The sequence below is a fragment of the Ambystoma mexicanum genome, chromosome 11, assembly GCF_040938575.1.
Source record: "Ambystoma mexicanum isolate Mex_15411 chromosome 11, UKY_AmexF1_1, whole genome shotgun sequence".
NCBI lineage: Eukaryota > Metazoa > Chordata > Amphibia > Caudata > Ambystomatidae > Ambystoma > Ambystoma mexicanum.
In genome coordinates this window covers 1,019,663,818-1,019,671,720 of record NC_090934.1, presented here as the reverse complement: position 1 = coordinate 1,019,671,720, position 7,903 = coordinate 1,019,663,818, and positions in this window count along the sequence as shown.

Sequence of the window (7,903 nt, the reverse complement as noted above, 5' to 3'; positions counted from 1 at the left end):
ATTTTGTTAATGGTAGCTATGAGGAAGGTATATGGTCTGTAGTATAGATGTACACATACACCGGCATAGTTATAGAACTACTAAACAGTATCACCAAGATACATATACCAGAGTATATGTTTTGCCACCTGAGTTTAGGTGCTACAATGCACAGGTTGGTAGCCATGTAAAAGGTATACGTGCTCTAGCACACATACAGGACAGGAACAAGGATTTGAGGATAGATGTAGACCTTTTGTGTACTGTATGTAGAGGATAGATTATCAGCCTCACAGTGTACATGTGCTCAGACCTGGATACAGGAGACGAATGGGAAGCAACAAGGGATGTACACATGCTGTACCATAGATGGAGGATACATGCGGATTTAAAGCTATCAGGCAGGTCCACCTTTCCCAACATTGACTGAGATTAGAAGTAGGCCATGGCTTTCAAATGGTGTTGCCATGAGTGATCCAAGGATCAAATGCCTTTGTGGTGTGCAATGTATATGAATGGTTACTATTATTAGTGTGATGAATTAGATTTTGCTCTGCAGGAGTGCAAGGGTGAGGAGGGGTAAAATGGCCTACTCAGCCCCCACACTTCTATAAACCAAAACACACTGCAATCATAACGGTAATTGAGGCACTGTTAAGAGATATACCTCCTTTGCTTTTTGTGGTAACATGGTCTGAGGGAAGGCTATGCTCTTAAGAGGGGTGTGAAAGTGAACCAATAGTGACCCAAACAACACAGTATCACAATCCAAAATAAAGGGAATGTCGCAGTTGGCCAGGCCAAGTGAGGCTTTAGCCAGCGAGAGGGCTCAATGAGTGAGGATTTAGCGGTTCGTGTCAGCGGATCAAGAATCGTCAAAGTGTTGATCTTGGGTGTGTCAATATGCTATCAATGAGCCGGCAGTTCAAGAGTTAGCTGCGTCGAGCTGTGGATGTAAACCCCGGTTAGAGTCGGCGTGTGACTCTCAAGTGATTCGGTTCAGGTCCAGGTGTTGAGCAATCGATTCAGGCCTACCAGGTGACGAGCTTTAGCTGGGACACAATGCAGTGACGAGCTGGTTGAGGTGCAAGCAATGTTTGATGTGGAAGAGCGCAACAACTAGCACCAGCGCCTTCCGTCTCGTTCCAGGTGCGTTGAACACGGAGCGACTGGTTCGGTGCGGTGGAACAGGGAGCTTTGGCTCGTCTGGCCCTCTGGTTGCTGTGAGGGCCTCTCAGGGGGACTCAAGCATAGGATTGTTCCGTCTAGCGTCTGCTCCCCTTGCTTTGGAGATTCTGGCGCAGAGTGGTAGGTCCTGATCCACAGTAGAGGTTACTCCTGATGGTCCCAGGGACTTGTAGGGGACAGAACTCCCTTCTATCTTGGATGATTCCTTCCTCACCTCAGGCTGAGGGCTTGGAGAATACAACTCTCCCAAAGGAAGTCCAGTGAGATTGTAAGAACAAATCTGCAGCCATAAAGGATCCAAGTGGATCTCCGTGAATCTGATGAATGGGTGGATGACCCCTTCTTTCAAAGGCAGAAGTCTTCAGAGATTGGACCAAAGCTAACCTGCCTTAGTGGTCCAAACCTTGCTCTTGAACGGAGTGGGCTTTGCCCTCTGAGGTCACACCGAAAGTGATTTGCTCCAGAGGAAGTGCAGGGGACAGGAAAGAGAGAGAGAGACAGAGAGAGAGAGAGAGAGAGAGAGAAAGAAAGAGAGATAGATAGAGAGAGAAAGAGAGAGAGAGAGAGAGAGAGAGAGAGAGAGAGAGAGAGAGGGGAACAGTGACAATCAAGATGGTGGAAGCCTTCTTCCAGTGACCAGAGCCCTCAAGCCAATCATAATCCATTGCCTTCTCGCTAGGAACAACGACCTTTACCGTTACAGCACGCTGTTGTGAGGCTACTCTTTTTGAATGGGTGCTCCTTTCATTCCCGGCCTCAGACCGCTACTTGTTGTGCAGTTGTCTCGATCAGTGGGTGGTACCTGCACTCACAAAGAGGTTCTTGGCCTGACATTTGGTGGGCACACCAGGCTGACCAGAATACCCATCACCCTCCACGGCAGAGCTGACTCACAGGACTTTGACACGTGCAATATCAATTGGAATGTGGCGGTCATGATCATAAGTAGTGCCATGCACTACGCCTTAACTTAGGCATAGCTTTTATTTAGAGTGTAGCTTGCCACCAGCATCATCATAATGTCTTGACCCCCTATATCCTGAATCTCCATTTCTTCCTACCCGAAAGCCCCCTCAGCCTTGGCTCACGCCCATCTTTGTTCTTTACGGTGTACCCAAGTTGAATGTTGTTGGCTTAAGTCTTTTGCGTACTTGGATTTTGTTATTCTTTCCTCTCTTCACTCGACTTACGATACTGCTCTTCTTTCTGCAAATAAATCGTATTATTCAGACCTTCTCTGTTCTTATCTCTCATGTCGTCTCTTCAGAACTCTGTCTCGCATTCTTTCTCCCCATTCTCCTGATCCTGCTCTTCTTCTTATCAATTTGCCGATGACCTGGTCCAATATCTCTTCCAAGGTCACACTTCTCGGCAGCTCTATTTGGCCCTCTTCCTGCTCGTTCTGCTCCATGCCACTACCCTCGGCTTCCTTGTCCTCCTTCACCCCTCTTTCTGATTCGGGCACAGCTTCCCTGTTTGCTAAGGCACACTCTACTTCTGGTCCTCTTGATCCTGTTCTTTCTACTATTATTCTCAAAGTCTATCTTCTTCCTCTTCCCTTTCTCACTGTTCTGTTCAGTACTTCTCTCCCAACCTTGGTTATATTTTCTCTATTCAAACATGCAACTATTCATCCTATCCTTTAAAATCCCTCTCTGAACTCTTCTATTCCTTCTAGTTTCCGCCCAATCTTCCTCCTTCCCTATATTTCAAAGCGTATTGAACCTGCTGTGTACTCTCAAATCTCTTCCTTTATTTCCTCTAATTCACTACTTCTCTACTTTCAATCCGGCTTCCGCACTAAGCACTCCACTGAGACTGCTCTATTCTCTGTCTGTAACTCTCCTCTTTCTGCACACTACACAAAATACTTGTCTCTTCTAATTCTCGTGGATCTATCAGCAGCTTTTGATACTGTTGATCACTCTCTACTTCTTTCTTCTCTTTCTTCCATGGGTTTTTCCAGTTCTGTACTTGCCTGGTTTAAATCTTGTCTGGTCAACCGCACCTGTCCTGTTGCTTGGGCTGGTAATGTTACTTCTGTCCTTCCTCTCTCTCATGGGGTTTCCTCAAGGCTCTGTCCTATGTCCCCTCCGCTTTTCACTTTACACTCAACCTCTTGTGGCTATCATCTCTTCCTTTAGTCTTTCACACCAACTTCTCTTCTTTTTTCTTCTTAGATCCATGCTACCATTTCTTCCTGTTATTGGCCATTCGATCCTGGATGGCTGACCACTTCTTGATACTAAACTCCAAAACTGAGGTTCTATTATTTCCTGCCTCAACTAGCCCCCCTACCTCTGACTCTATCTCATTTCCTCCCTCTCACCTACACAGTCCTTGGCGTCTACTTGGATTCTACTTCTTCCTTTTCTTATCACATTTCTTCTCTCTCTCTTTTGTATAGGGCACACCATTTTAATATCCTTAGAGCAAGACTTATCTTTCTTTTCATGCTACTAAGCTCTTAATCTCTTCCCTCATTTTCTCCCTACTTGTCTATTGTTCTTCCTTAGTCTTTGGTCTCCCTACTTCTTGCTTATCCCCACTGAAATGTATTTACAACTCCTCTATTCGTCTCTTATTCTCTTTGTCCTCCATGATCCCATCTCTACTGCCCTTTCCTATTTGCTCTTGCTTTTCTTCCACACTCGGCTTAAGTTGAACTTTCTCTCCCTAGTTTTCAAGTCTCTCCATAAGGTTCCCCCTCTATTTTTCCTCACTGCTATCCTTTGCTCACAATCCCTTTTTCTTCTCACAGTCCCTCGTCCCTCTGCACGCAGTCGTGTTTTCATTCCTTTGTTCTCCTGGCCCCACTCCACTGGAATGCGCTCCCACTGGTCTTACTCTTTGTTCCGAACTCGTTTTACAGAACACTTTCTTTCCCCCTAATGGCAATCTTGGTTTTGTACCATGTTGACAATTGCTGTACCGTTTTTATGCTGCACAGGGCTTTGGTGTAAAGCGCTATAGAAATGTAAATAAAATGCCAAAAAAATCATAGTTTTGGGTACGGGGCATATTTTAAATGCTGCCTCTGCACTGCAGGTACTTGGCTGTCTCTGCTGCTGTCTAGTGGGCACCTCATGACCGGCGAACCTGCTCTGTGCCACGGGTAGAGCGGGCACCGCAGATCAGGATACTGATGTGGCAGGGCACTAGTTCACTATGCTTTTGGCATGGAGTCGATGGAAGGGGAAATCTGTTTGGCAGATTACCCCTTCTGGAGATGGAATTACCCTCCTCATTCTATTTGTTAATAACAATAAAAAATGACAGGGCTTTGTACCCTTGCCAGATGGCAATTCCTCACACGCCCCCCAGCCACAAAGGTCGAGACTCACCCTTCTAAGGGTCTGGCCCATCCTCCTGGCGAAAGTGCCGACCTAGGCCATCTGCATTGGAGTGATGTGACCCAGGTTTATATTGAATGTCCATGTCCAATCCCAGTAGGGATATTGCCCAAAGAAGTACCTTAGGGTTCTCCCCCTGCATGGCCCTAAGCCGCCTCAGAGGTCTGTGGTCTGTCTGGATGGTGAAGTGAGACCCAAATATGTAGGATTTTAACTTGTGTACAACCCAAACATACAACCCAAACTACCACAAATGTCTCCTTCTCAATGGTGGCCCAGTTGCACTCTTGCTTGGTCAAGCTCCTACTTAGGTATGCACAAGGTTGTTCTACCCCTTCAGCATTCAGTTGTGCTCAGTTGCGCTAATACTGTATGCCAAATTCACAATCGTCTGTCTGGGTGATAAACACTTGCCCAAAATCCGGAACCTTTTGAACTGGATCCTGGCACAGGCCATCCTTCAAGCTCTGGAAGGATGACTGGCATGAGGGGTCCAGGTGAACTTTTTTGGCAGTTTCTTGGACGTGGTGCCGTTTAAGGGAAGGGCAAGGGTCCTATAGCCCTTACCAAAAAGCCGGTAATAACCTGTGAGGCTGAGGAAGGCCCTCACTTTAATCTGGGTGGTGGGGATATCCCAATCTTTCACAGCATGGTCTTTGGCCTGGACAGGCTGTTTCTTACCGCTACCTACTTGGTGACTTAGGTAAGTCACAATACCTTGTGTTATCTGGCACTTGGACGGTGTGATAGTCAAGCGAGCCTTCCGCATGGCTTGAAGCACTTGTACCAGATGGGATAGATGGTCTTCCCAGGTGTTGCTGAATACCGTCACGCCATCTAGGTAGGCAATGCTGATGTCTTCCAGCCTCTTTAGGACCTGGTTTACCATCCTATGGATCGTGGCCGGGGAATTCTTTAATCTGAAGGGCATAACCGTAAATCGATAGTGCCTATATGGGCAGGAGAATGCAGATCTCTCTTTTGCATGATCGATCAGGCCGACCTGCCAGTACCCTGCCATGAGGTCATAGGTTCTCATTCTGTGGCACCTCCTGGTAGGAAAACAGGAGGCAGCATGGCAGTAAAATATCCCACTTTCTCATGAGGGGCTCTTCTAAGCCACCTATCATGCCCTTGGAGGACTCGTTGAACCGCTCAACAAGCCCATTGGTTTGTGGGTGAAAGACTGTGGAGAACTTGTAGGTTACACCACATTCAACCCACATTGCCTTCATATATGCTGATATGAAATTGGATCCCCTCTCATGAATTACTTATTTAGGGACTCCCACATGAGAGAATATCTCAATGAGAGCCTTCGTGACCACAGAAGCTTTGATGCTTTTCAGGGGGACAGCCTCTGAGTACTCAGTGGCATGATCTACCACGACCAAGATATCCCGATTTCCTGAGGAGGTCTGAAGATGCAAAGGATCCAAAATGTCCATACCGATCCCCTTGAAAGGCCTGGGGACCTTGGTGGCGCTGTTAGCTTTGCCAGATGCTTGGCAAGTGTGCCAGGGCTGGAGAAATTCTATCTTCAACCCCACCTGGGGCCAATAGAAATGGGCAGACAGCTTATCGGCTTTCTTTGTCATTCTGACCTGCCAACGGAATGTTTTGAGCCAAGTACAGAATGAATCTTCTATGGCACTGGGGAACCACCCTGGGGAAACACTGGCTGGCCCCCGCCTAAGAATTCTTGGGCTCACTGTACAGGAGACCATTCTCCCAGTACACTCTGTAGATCCCAGGGGCTTCCCCCTGGGCCTGCTTCCCTGCCTGCTCACACAGATCTGCCAAAGGTGGGCAGTCGTGCTGTGCCTGGCAAATGTCAGCCTGACTCGGGCCCCCAGCAAATGACAAGTCGCTTAGCCTGGGGAGACCCTTGAGGTCTGAAACTACTGTGTCCTCACCTCAGGTTCTGGTTCTATGCCTGTAGGCAACTCTGCAACTCTGAGGTCACTGAGTCAGGGGCTGTCGCAGCAGGCACTTCAGTGGCCGCGAGACCCTTTCTGGCAGAAGCAGGTTTCTCTGTGGACTTTGGATCTGGACTGGGTAGTGTTGGCAGAGCTTGCCTTTTGCCATCATCAGTTGGAAGGGCCTGTGGACTCATGGCCACCAGGGCTGCTTCCTGAACTAGAACGTGTGACCAAGCAATGATATTGGCATCAGGTTTATCGTTTCCCAGCAGTCTCCTGAAATAGCATCTTTAACAGCAACTCAGAGCAGAGAGGTTTCCCCCCTCCAACGGAACTCCATGATCGGCAATGGGGATCGGGTGAGACCACTGAATCTCCCAACTAGTCTTGGAGGAGCAAGTAGGATCTTATCCTCTTGCACCCACTGTCGTCAGACAGTGGTGATACTCGCAGCAGTATCACAAAGTGCTGGGGCTCTGTTGCCTTTAATGAACTTCTGGTCCAAAAAGACCTCTGTATTCGCAGGAACCAGAGCCTCATGGGAGTCCTAGTGCCTTTCCTGCTCACATATACTAGGGTGTATTTGCCCAACTCAAGCCCGAGTGGGAATTCATTGTCTAAGATGTCCACATTGACTATGTCTTCTTCTTCCTCCTCCTCGTCCTCCATGAGCGTAGTGCTAACTGCGACTAGCTTGGGTCTACCCTTGCAGGCGGGATCTCTACCTGTGACCCAACTACTCAGCTATTTTAGGGATTGATGCGTTAACACCTCAAAGGTTTTACTCCTCTTTTTGGTGAGCTCTCGGAAGCTCTTGAGGTATTGTTCTGGCGTTTCGCAGAAGGTCCTGAGGATGGTGGCCTTCTTCGTGGAATAAATAAGCCTATCTTCAGGAGTCAACTGAATAATAACATCAGTTCCAACTGTGGATAGAATGCTCAAAGGGGCGGCACCCCACAACTCCTCTTCCACCTCCTGGAGGCGGAAAGCTAACTCTAGCTATTCAAACCAGCCAAACATTACTTTCCCCTCGTCATACGGCTGGACGAAGTCCTTCGGGAGATGGCGCATCGGCTTTCTGTGGGAGCCACTTTATTAAGGCTTATGAAACCAAATCAAGTAAGCTTTGTTACCATAAAGAAAACTCCACAGGTAAATAAGAAACAACAGTACTTTTACTCATTTCTAAAGTTTCAAAATGATCTTCATTCTTATAAAAAATAATTAGAAAATAGTTTTCTGATAGCAGGATTCTGAACTCTCGGGCTGTCATATAATTCCATATGTCCTAACTCCCTTAATAACCTCACAGGCCCAAGCTACTTAATCTACTAGACAATTGTGGATGTCAGGAAGTGATTTAAGAAAATATCGGTGTGATTATTACAAAGAGACCTCCAAATACGAAACCATAGCCACGCTGACATTGTACTGGGACCAAATCACATTCTTTTAAAAGAA